The sequence below is a fragment of the Garra rufa genome, chromosome 19, assembly GCF_049309525.1.
Source record: "Garra rufa chromosome 19, GarRuf1.0, whole genome shotgun sequence".
In the NCBI taxonomy this organism is placed as follows: domain Eukaryota; kingdom Metazoa; phylum Chordata; class Actinopteri; order Cypriniformes; family Cyprinidae; genus Garra; species Garra rufa.
This window is the reverse complement of record NC_133379.1, coordinates 2,979,995-2,992,008: the sequence shown is the minus strand read 5'-3', so window position 1 is coordinate 2,992,008 and position 12,014 is coordinate 2,979,995. Positions and strand designations below refer to the sequence as shown.

General features: G+C 34.9%; 1 long non-coding RNA gene across 1 annotated transcript; it reads right to left on the bottom strand.

Annotated features, from left to right (window-relative positions):
- Positions 1–204: 204 nt before the first annotated feature.
- On the bottom strand, positions 205–4,230 carry LOC141292448 (uncharacterized). The gene is made up of 3 exons (XR_012340517.1): positions 4,176–4,230; positions 3,157–3,242; positions 205–311 (listed from the first exon to the last, which is right to left on the bottom strand). It is a non-coding gene; the product is annotated as an uncharacterized lncRNA (long non-coding RNA).
- Positions 4,231–12,014: the final 7,784 nt, after the last annotated feature.

The following is a 12,014-nucleotide window of genomic DNA, read 5'->3' as shown; positions in this document are numbered from 1 at the left end:
CTGGTTTTAGCTGGTCAAAGATGGGAGGCAGGCTGGTTTTAGAGGGGTTTTGGCCATTTTTCCAGCCTGGCCAGGCTGGTCTTAGCTGGTCAGGCTGGGAAACCACCAGCTAAAACCAGCCTGACCAGCCTGGCCAGGCTGGGAGACCAGCTAAAACCAGCCATTTCCAGCTTAAACCAGCTAAGACCAGCCAACCAGCCTAGGCTGGTTTTAGCTGGTTTTTTCAGCAGGGAAACCCAATCCTGGATCACTGAGCCAAGACAGAAGTTTCCACTTTAAATGCTTCAGCTGGGCCGCTTTTTCTTCAGCATCTAAAGTGAGAGAGAAAACAATATCCAAAATGTAAATGTAAACATGAATAACCAAAATGTCTAAAATGTAAAGTACAGACTTGACTTTTCCCTACTGTTAGGGCATTTTCACCTCAAACAGTTTTAATAAAGTTCAAGCAGTTTTAAGTCAATCAAATTTAAGTATATGTGAGGCTCACTCCTGCTTAAAGGTTTAGTTCACCCAAAAATTTTAATTCTGTCATTAATTATCTACAAATGAAATTCATATTTTGGTTTTAATCCAAGAGCTTTCTGATCCTCATAGATAAATTGTTGAATAAAGTTATTTTTGTTTACTTTGCGCACAGAAGTATTCTCGCAGCTTCATATAATTATGATTGAACCACTTATATCACATTGACTTGTTTTGACTATGTTTTTGGTTCCTTTCTGGGCATTGAAAAATGCATATCCACTATCCAGTAAATATGGGAGGATCAGAAAGCTCTTGGATTAAACCCAAATTATCTTCATTTGTGTTCTGAAGATAAACAAAGGTCTCATGGGTTTGGAACAACATTAGGGTGAGTAATTAATAACAGCATTTTCATTTTTTGGTGAACTAACCTTTTAAGATCACCTGAAATCCCTCAACAGTTCTTCTTCAGAAAAATTAGCATGTAACACCGATATTGATTCTTCATGGTCTGATTCCGAAAGCCTTTTTAATATATTCATTTTACACCTTAAGCAAGGGACAAGAATGAATGATAATATGAGTACATGAACAAGATGCTTATTTTCTCTATTATAGGTACAGCCATTTAAATTAGAGGCCACCACTGCAATTTAAAATCTGAATAAATGACAAAATATATTATAAATAACAAAAAATAAACAACACAGTTCTTTCTTAGTCGTGTAGACAATAAATGCAGTCATAATCAAAGTAGGCTACCCTTTTAATATTCAAAGTGCAAACAGAGACCGAATCTTTTAAGCATGATACAGAGCTATCAATAGACAACTACACAACTTATTATATTTCACACACTAATAACAAATTCAATATTTTATGTAGCCTAATTTTCGCTCATTGGGGAGTCGCTCTCTAAACGTGGGGTATTAAAATGCGTGTGCGCGTTTTAATTTTGGTTTCGTTTTAACGATCAAATGAACTCGGCGGTGCTGAGTGTGGATTCTACAATACAAGGGCTTACTTTAACAAAACCTTTTGAAAGGGGCAAAGGACACAAACTGGATTTTGAAAAGTGTGTCCCCAGTGAAAATTACACCCCTGCTTGAGTGCAACTCTGCTGCTGAGTTATCATCTGATGCAAATGTATGCCGCTTTGTACAGTAGCCTATATTGAAACTGAGACGCCAGAATTGTATCCGACAGAATGTGTCAAGTGTTTTATTATATTTAATAGGGCTGGGTAAAAAAAATATTGATTCTCCGATTTTAATCGATCTTCAGTTTAACGCAACGATATCGATTCGGGAAATCCCCGAATCGATTCTTATTGCGCATGCTTCATGTAAGAGGATTTACAGTCTTTTTATTTTTTTACAGTAATGTGCATTTTGCAGTTTGTTTACATGGTGTACAATGGATGCACATATTTATGACTTCTTGTTACAGTGTTCATTCAAAATAAAAGTTTTTTAAAATAAACAACTGTGTGCACCCTATTATTAATGTAGATGTGTATTTCAGTAATAAACTTAAGTAGGAGAGTTTCAGTTACCAGCATTTATATCAAAATATGGATGCCATGTCTGCAAAACTAACATTTTAAATGAAATATTGATAGCTAATCGCTATCGAATCGAATCGAAATCGGATCGAATCGAATCGAATCGAAACCATAAAAATAAGAATCGAATCGAATTGCCAAATTGGTCACAATACCCAGCCCTAATATTTGACGTGTTGCCAGTCTTGAACGCGAAAAACTTTTTGCAAATATTGCATCGCATGCTGTTGCCGTCAATATTAGCATAATTTAGCAATACTTTTGATCACTTAAACATCGTTTGCGTTAAATTTACGCTTTGCTTTAAAGTGTAGTGTACATTACAGCCTCACATTAGACAAGCTCTGGGCGAGTGGGCGTAACCGCAGTAAACTATTGATTTTCAAGGCAGCCTCGCCGCAGCTAATCACCAGCATTTGATCCGGGCACGTTTCCTAGCTCACTGACCTTGACAAGATTATACCCTTGGATATCGAAATTTGGTACTGAACGAAAATTCTTTTTTTGATACTTGATTCGGTCGGTGCTTAAAAAGTATCGAACTCGATACCCAGCCCTAAGCTTGGGTATAGAGAATGGGAACCTACGTCACTGTTCATTGCATTCTGGGTAAAATTACTATTTATGTTAATATTTTTTACATGGACTAATAATTGAGGTGACTTTGTTTCCTCATGCACAGACAAATCCAAATGACATCCTGCGGCTCGTGACAATACATTAATGTCCTAAGACACGAAACGATCGTTTTTTTGCGAGAAACTGAACAGTATTTATATCATTTTTCAGCTTTGATATACAGCAATGTCCAACTCAACTCTGGCTCGTTGCATATGTACGCGCTCTGGTGTAGTATATGCAAATGCTGGAAGGGAAAATCAGTGAGATGTCAAGTAAACGTAATATTTTAGCTTTAAATCGGTTTGAATAGTAAACAATGAGTGTCACGCGACAGATCGCTTCCGGTGTTTGCGTATACTACGCCAGAGCACGTACACATGTAACGTGCCTGATGCTGAGCACGCGCTTGGGACAGTTGTGTGGACATGGCTGTATATTAAATACATGACATATCTGACCCTTAAACTTTTGAATGGCTGTTTTATGTGTGAGGTATTACTTACTAGTCATATGGCTCATCATTTCTAGAGATGTTCTTTGGCTGGAGATACACTCCAACTCTGGTGCACTGCCATTAGCATGCAAGAATCTAAGAAGGAACATAAACAATGTCACAGGGCCAACAATGCAATGCTAAGTTTATTAGAAATAAGCTATAGCAGAGGTGAAATGCAGAAAATAAAAACAATAATATATAGAATATACAAAAAACAAAACAAAAAAGGATTTAATAACAGAATTTACAATTTTAGGTTTACTTATTTAGTAATGCTCATACAGTGCTACTTATGTGTGGATATTAAATCCCTTTTAAAATAACTATATACATAAAAGTATGTGTGTGTGTGTGTGTGTGTGTGTGTGTATAACAGGGGTTGGACAATGAAACTGAAACACCTGGTTTTAGACCACAGTTAGTATGGTGTTGGGCCTCCTTTTTTTGGCCAATAGAGCATTTCGTCTTTGGAATTGTCATATACAAGTCCTGCACAGTTGCCAAAGGCATTTTGAGCCATTCTCCTCTTGCAGATCAGGGGTCAGGTCACTATATGATTCTGGTGTAGGAAAATGTTATCTGACTCACTCCTCCAAAACACCCCAAAGTGGCACAATAATATTCAGATCTGGTGACTATGCAGGCCATGGGAGATGTCCAACTTCACTTTTCTTGTTCATCAGACCACTCTGTCACCTGTCTTGCTGTGTGTACTGGTGCATTATCATCCTGATACATGGTACCACCTTCAGAGTACAATGTCTGAACCATTGGGTGCACATAGTCAACGTTCACACCTGTTCTTACTGGTGGAATGTGCAATCAGTGAAGATTGGCCACCAGGCTGCAAAAATATAGCCATGAAACCTCCAACATTATATTGGCCAGTGTTTCAGTTTCATTGTCCAACCCCTGTATATATATATATATATATATATATAATTTTGCAAAATAAATTAGATGTATGGTGATATAGGCTAAATATTATTAAAGATGCATGAAAGGTTATTTAATAAGCTTTCTCACAACAACTGTGTTTTCTGCATTCCCTTCCAAAAATTTTAAAATCAGCAACTTCTCGTGTCATAGAGGGTTTTCTGAAATCACAAAACAATGGTATCAATAAATGTTTACCATGAAACATCAAAACGTGTTTGAAGTACTTTCAGCCCATTTTCACGCTCCATGTAAGCGATGTATCCGATTAACAGTACAGTGAATACTTTTATGTTAAATAAATTAGCTTGCTTCCTTTTATACATTGATAAATTGCCAGCAATTACCTTTATTTAAAAAAAAATCAAAACCAAAACCGCTCATATACATTTAAGATTAAAAGCTCAAACTTTCATAAACAAGAGTTCAAGTCTAAAGTTAGCATTACGGTTGAGATGCTAACGGACTTTTTCAATCGACACTAAACCATTTCTTTAAAGTAAATATTCAACGGAAGCGTGTCATGTGCATCAAATAAAGTGTCAGGAACACTTTAATGTACTATTTGTGTAATTTTAGAGACCAAACTTACCTGAGATTAGTGAAAACAACGGAGAGAGACGGTTTCTCCTGCTTGACTGTTGTGTTTCCTCTCCGTTTCCATGGTAACTCCCTCCGTTCCGGTTCAAATGTTACGTGATTGTTCAGAGCGCGCGCTCATTACAGCACGTAAAATCACCCAGAATTCACGTTAATATAATATAATAATATAATATAATATAATATAATATAATATAATATAATATAATATAATATAATATAATATAATATAATATAATATAATATAGCTTTAGAAATGGTAAACGTGGTGTAGAAATAACATTGAAAATAACGTGGATTAAATGAATATGTTTTTCGTACAAATAAATATGTACACATGTATGATGAACAATTTTTAAGTTTATGTTTTTGTATATGAAAATAAATATGTTTTCAAAATATATTTCAATTTATTTAACACTGCTTTAAATATATGTGAAGATATTACATGTATGGGTGTAATTAATGCGAATTTAATAGGCTATATATAAGGGCTATGGTTTATAATGATGTTTTAACTACTGTGATGTATAGTGTTTTTATTTATGCACATAGTAATTTTAATGTAGTGATTTTTAAAAAAATGTTCATAAATAGCTGTACTAATGCACAGCACAAGCATTTTCAACGAGATATAACCCACTAGAGGGCACTTATTGCTCGATTTCTGCCATAAATCTAAATATACAGTATGTTATATTGTTTGCGAATGTAGATGCTTAATAACAAATAATTTAAGTGCAGGTTTTGCAGTGACACAGAACTTAAAATGATTTCTACAATAGGCTATTTCTATACTTGCTTCATTTATGTGGCTATAACAGAGGTATGATGTCCGAAATAAACGTGCTCATGCTAAATTTGGCGTGAATTAGACGGAACAAACAAAGCCCAGTTTTCAATGTCAATTTTTGGACTAAATTTGGATCAAATCAGATGGCCCAAACAAATCCCAATTTTAAACGTCGATTTTTGGGCCAAATTTGGACTAAATTTAGACGGACCAAACAACGACCAATCTTCAACGTCGATTTTTGGGCTAAATTTAGACTTAATTCGACGGACCAAACAAGGACCAATTTTCAACGTCGATTTTTGGGCTAAAAGAAGTCCATGACGGGCCGACTTGATTTAGCCCAAAAAACGACGTCTAAATGACGTCTGGTGCTGGGTGGGATAGATCTCACTGAGCCAAACAACTTTTGTACTCTGTCATGGGCTCCACCCAACAGGAAGTGAGATATTTAGGGCAGTCTAAAAAGCGCATGCTCTGGAATTTGAAATACTCCTCCCATAATTTCCATAGGATTGTCACCAAACTCGGTCAGCATGATCTCAAGACATTGAGGATGCAAAATTGCGAGGGGATTTTTGATATCTCGAACGGTTAGGCCGTGGCAAGGCGACAAAATTATGGCGAGAAATGAGAAACACAAAGTTTCTAATAACTGTTGCACACATTGCCTGATTCTGATGAAACTTCACCAGTTTGTTCGTTGTATGATGCCGATTACATCAACTTGACTATTATGAGTCAAAGTTATAGCGCCACCAACTGCCAGCAGGAAGTGTGTCATTTTCAAAATGCTTTGAAATCAGCCTCTTAATTTTACTCAATTTGCTTCAAACTTCATCACAATAATGTCAAAACACGACCGATGAGAATCTGTGAAGGGCTTTATCGATAACTTTTATCATATTGCCATGGCAACGTGTCAAACTTTAACTTTAGTTTTTTGTGTTTTGAGCCACTTAAAATGCTTAGAATTTCATTTTTATTTAAATGTGGATTTTTGGAAAAATCAGGCTGTGGAATTTGAAATACTCCTCCTAGGCCTTTCCACCGATGGCCACCAAACTTGGTCAGCATGACCTCAAGACATTGGGGACTCAACATTGCCAGGGGATTTTCAATATCTTGAATGGTTTGGCCGTGGCGGGGCGAAAAAATTATGGCGAGAAATGTGAAACAGGAAGTGTCTAATAACTTTGACACACTTTGCCTGATTTTGACCAAACTTCAGCAGTTTGTTTGTCGTCGGATGCCGATCACAGAGATGTGCCTATTATGAGTCAAAGTTATAGCGCCACCAACTGGCAGCAGGAAGTGTGTTGTTTGCAAAACGCTTTTAAATCAGCCTCTTAATTTTACTCAATTTGCTTCAAACTTCATCAGAATAATATCAAAACACGGCCGATGAGAATCTGTAAAGGGGTCCTTGATAGATCAAACGCTGTTGCCGTGGCAACATGTCAAACTTTAATATTTGTTTCCTGTGTTTTTGAGGCAGATAACATGCTTAGAATTTCATGAAACTCAACACACATCAATATTAATGAGAGTTAAACACTGGCAAAAGCTCATAAATGGGCGTGGAGGAGACACTCTATAGCGCCACCTTTTGACAAAAGTTGGAGGGTTAGTTGTAGCTACAGACATCAAACTCGGTTGGTATATTGGACTCATCAAGCCGGACAACTTTCTAATTTACACCCATTAGCTACGACCAACAGGAATTCGGCTATTTTGATTTGAATGTGGATTTTTGGAAAAATATAGCTGTGAATAAATTCATATCACTAATAGCAGAATCAGACAGTTCACACCAAACTTTGTCAACATGATGCCAAGATACTGAAGATGTTAAATTGTGAACAGCTTTGGGATATCTTGAACGGTGTTGATCTGGTGATTTATGAAAGTAACAGTAAAAAAGATGAAGTTATTTCCATATATCTTTAAACTGCATTATTCTGACTCATCAAAACTTAAAAAGAACAAGAAATTCTTAGAAAATACGTGTAGTTTCAAAATGTTATCATGCTCAGAGGCCCCAAAAACATTAAAAGTGTCATATATGTTTGTCAGATTAAAGCTCTAATACCAGGGATGAACACTAGAGGTCCTCATAAGATAAGGAATCGTTTGACCTCTAATGCTATTTAGCTCATTGTCAGTGTATAAGAATGACAATAATGCATAGAATCAGTTGATATGTACTGTACTGTCAGTGTACTTTTACATAATTATTTTGTATAAATGCTTAAAGAGCATTAAAATCTTTTTTTAATCTTTAAAAAAAAAATTATATGATTTATATACATATATAAACTCTCACTGACAGCATAAAAAATCTTATAACTATGACACTATACTGCTCAGTTCACTTAATTAGAATGAGAAACAAATACATCAACTAAGTTAATATGTATTTACTTTTTATATATTTGTTTATAATTATTTCACAGATGCTTATAGATCATTAAAACAATATTTTAAAATGGTTGTATATCATAAAACATGTTGGTAACTATTTAAAATAGGATCTATTTTGTGAACATTAGTTAATGCATTAACAAACATGAACAAACAATAAACAATATATTTTTACTCGATTTTCTTCAAACTTCATCAGAATAATGTCAAAACATGGCCGATGAGAATCTGTAAAGGGGTCCCTGATGAATCAAATACTATTGCCATGGCACATTTAAAAAACATACATTAAAATATTTGTTTTCTGTGTTTTTGAGGCAGATAACATGCTTGCAATTTCAGTTTCCATTTTCAGTAATTTTATATCTTTAAAGTGCAGCATCCAAACTCTTTAAAACTTGTTTCATACAGAGAGTCATTCTAAGGAAACGGTTCATTTTTATAGATATACAAAACTCTCTGAATAAAAGAAAATTTAAAAACTATCAGACATCTTTTTTTCACTCTGCCTTTATTTGGGTGTGTGTGTGTGTGTGTGTGTGTGTGTGTGTGTGTGTGCGTGTATGTGTTGAGGGTTAGAGTGAGTGCAGGGACAAGGGGGAGGGGGTGAGGGGGAGAGACAGAGAGAGAGAGAGAAAGAGGGAGAGGGGAGGGTGGTTTAAAGGTTACTGTGAATGCATATGCCCATTGGCCACAGTTTTTCTGATGCTTCCGGGATGGTGACTGCGCAGAAAGCGAGGGCCCGTTCATCGCTGCTTGCAGCTTTAATTGCAAAATTGATTTTATGTAGAACATGACTAATATGTGATTTAAAAGAAAGTTCAGAATCAAGCTGTATATATATTTATATATAGAATTTATTAATGTTGTTGATAAGCATGCTCCCTGGAAAACTATTAGGGTTAGAGGTAATCATCTCCCTTGGATTAATTCTGAACTTCTTAGTCTATTTAGGCAAAGGGATAAAACATGGTCAGTATTTCGTCAGACAAGAAGTAATGCTGATTGGGAAGTTTATAGGCAGTTGAGAAATCTAAGTAAGACAAAAGTGCGAAATCTACTTACTATAAAGAACGTCTTTCTCAGCATTGTAAGAATTCTAAATATTTTTTTATCAAAATTAAAAACTTATTTAGTGTTTCAGCTAAACAGTCAATTAATCAAATTAGAGTTAACAATACGGTATTACATGATTCTTTATCGATTGCTCAATTATTTAATCAGCATTTTTCATCAGTTTGTTCTACTTTAGTATCTGACTCTTATTTGAATACTGGTTCTATAGATGATACTTTATCATGTAGTAGTTCTTTTGAGTTTAGGATGATTTCATCTATTGAAGTTCAGAATGCTATTAATGAATTAAGTGGGGCTAGTGGTGTTGGACTGGATGGTATTGAAAATAAGTTTCTTAAATTATCTTCTCATTTACTTACACTCTACATACACTTGCTGAGTTATTCAATTTGTCTCTGTTCACATGTGAGTTGCCTGCTATTTGGAAATGTGCACGTATTACTCCTTTGTATAAGGGAGGTGATGTACTCGATCTTAATAATTACAGACCTATATCTATAATATGTTCTTTAGCTAAAGTTTTTGAAAAACTAATATATAAACAACTTTTGGATTATTTAAGTATTGATAATATTTTATCACCATGTCAATCTGGCTTCAGGTCTAATCCTTCTACAACTTTTGCACTGCTTAGGTTTATTAATGATGTGTTTTCAGCTGCTGAAGACTAATTTCCAGTCTCTGTCACTGATTGGATCTGTGTAAAGTATTTATATAGGTAAGCAGTGACTTTCATCATCTAAATCAAAAGACAATAATAATAGGTTTTGTTTCAGGAGGAGTCTGTTTCTGTGATTTATGTAATCTCCAACTGAAATAGTTTTCTAAGTGATATTCCCTGGAAGAAAGTTTGGTCATAACCTTGCAAATACCTGATAACTAACAATATAAGAAAAGTTACATTAATGTTGATTTGATGGATTTTTTTGCAGATAAGTGCTCTCCTCGCCTTAAGAATAATATTCCAACTGTTATTTCTATATGAACCCTGAATTGCTCACACAATTACATTCTGATTATATTCTTGATTCTATCAAATGTTATATAAATCCCATATAGAAATGTAATTTTAGTTTTTATAACTGTGAAAAGGAAAGTGATATTTATTTCATTAAACTTTTTTTTTCCACTGTCATAAAGAAACTGGATTATGGGAATCTATATAACTATAACTTCTTAATCATGTGACCTCATGTTGCCACGCCCACTGTATTTTATTGATAAACATCTTTCACACATTGTGCATTAATAATTGATTTATTTTGAAAACATATTTGTATATGTCTTTTATTTTTATTTGTCAATTATTTGAATTATTGAAACTTTTTTACTGCTTGGTCATGTGAGCTGATATTGTTACACAAGGCCGGTTCATAATCACAAACTTTTCTCATTTACATTGCTATATTATGTGCCTATCCAACTTTTATTGATCAGAAGTCAAATATTGTTTTAAAGTAAAACCCCAATCTTAGTTTGATGTCAAACTCCAGTGTCATTAAATAACTCTAGAAACTGCATTACCTTCACTTATTGTAAAGCAGATTGACTTTATTTCTGTCATACAATAACAAAGGTTTTTATGGAGATTAACAGAGGTTTAGATGTTGATGTCTGTTGGAAATGAGTTTGGTTTGATCTCACCATTATGGTGATAAACGAGTTTGCTTTAGTTGGCCAGTTCTTGACGCTTGACTTTGGGTGTTCTTTCCTCTAGCTGTTGTAACTATGTTTGTTACAGCAAAAACAGCAGGGAAAAAAATGTGATCAGATGATGTTCACTACTTGCTGATCTTTGAGATTTAAGTAGTGATCTGTTCCAATGATATCATCTAGAGTCTAATCTATTCTACTGGTTTTATTTTGGTGACTGTAGTAATGTGTTTTAACAGCAAAAAACAAAACAACAACAGTTGCTTCTATAACATATACAGTTGCGATCAAAATTATTCAACCCCCTTGACCTGCAAGACATTTTGCTGCAGAGAACAAAATTTTGTGAAAACAATTCAACAAAGGCATCAGTACATTATTAGAAAAAGTTTATTCATACACATTTGAGTAATTTTGAGAATGTAAGTTGATGACTAATGAAAGAAAATTAAATTGGCTCTAAATGTTCATGTTCAAAATTATTCAACCCTCAAAAGTAAAATCTGGTGCAGAATCTTTTATTCTTTAAAACTAGCAATAAACACTGCTTGAAAGTATTTAGAAGCTCTTGTCACCTCTCTACTGCAATCTTGGCCCATTCCTCGCCTGAAAAAGCTTTTAGACCACTGATAATATTTAGTTTCACATTGCTACTGCTTTCTTCAAATTCAACTAAATATTTTCAATGAGAATTAAATCTGGAGACTGAACAGGCCACTCAAGAACATTCTGTGACTGATCCCTGAACCAAGCTTAAGTAGATTTGGATGTTTACTTTGGGATGACTGTCCTGCAGGAAAGACAATTGATTAATAGCTTCAGCCTTTGCACCAAAGGCATCACAATTCTTGCAAAAATGTCCTGATACTTCAAAGAATCCAGGATGTCCTTCATACAGTCATGTTTTCCACTTCCTGCTAAAGTAAAACAACCCCATAACAGGACTGATCCACCTCAATGTTTGACGATGGAGATGGTGTTCTTCTGCTTACAAGTTTTGCCTTTTTTGCACCAGACATACCGCTGATCCATGGGTCCAAAAAGTTACAGTTTGGTCACATCACTCCATAAAACATTCTTCCAGAACTCCACAGGTCTATCCAGATCAATTTTAGGATGTTCAAGTCGGTCTTTTTGTTCTTCTTGGTCAAGAATGGTATTCGGCAAGATGCCACAACATGAAGGCCATACTTGTCTAGTGTTCATCTTGTGCTCTGCATTGAAATGTTTTTCCTCCTTTCGTTGGGTCATCTTGCAAGTATTTGGCTGTACATTGCAGGTTTTTCTCAGTTGCTCTGATCAAACATTTTATGATATTGTGTTTTTTTGTTCAACACCCTCAAAGGTTTTCTGGTACAACACACTTTAAACTAAAGAATAAT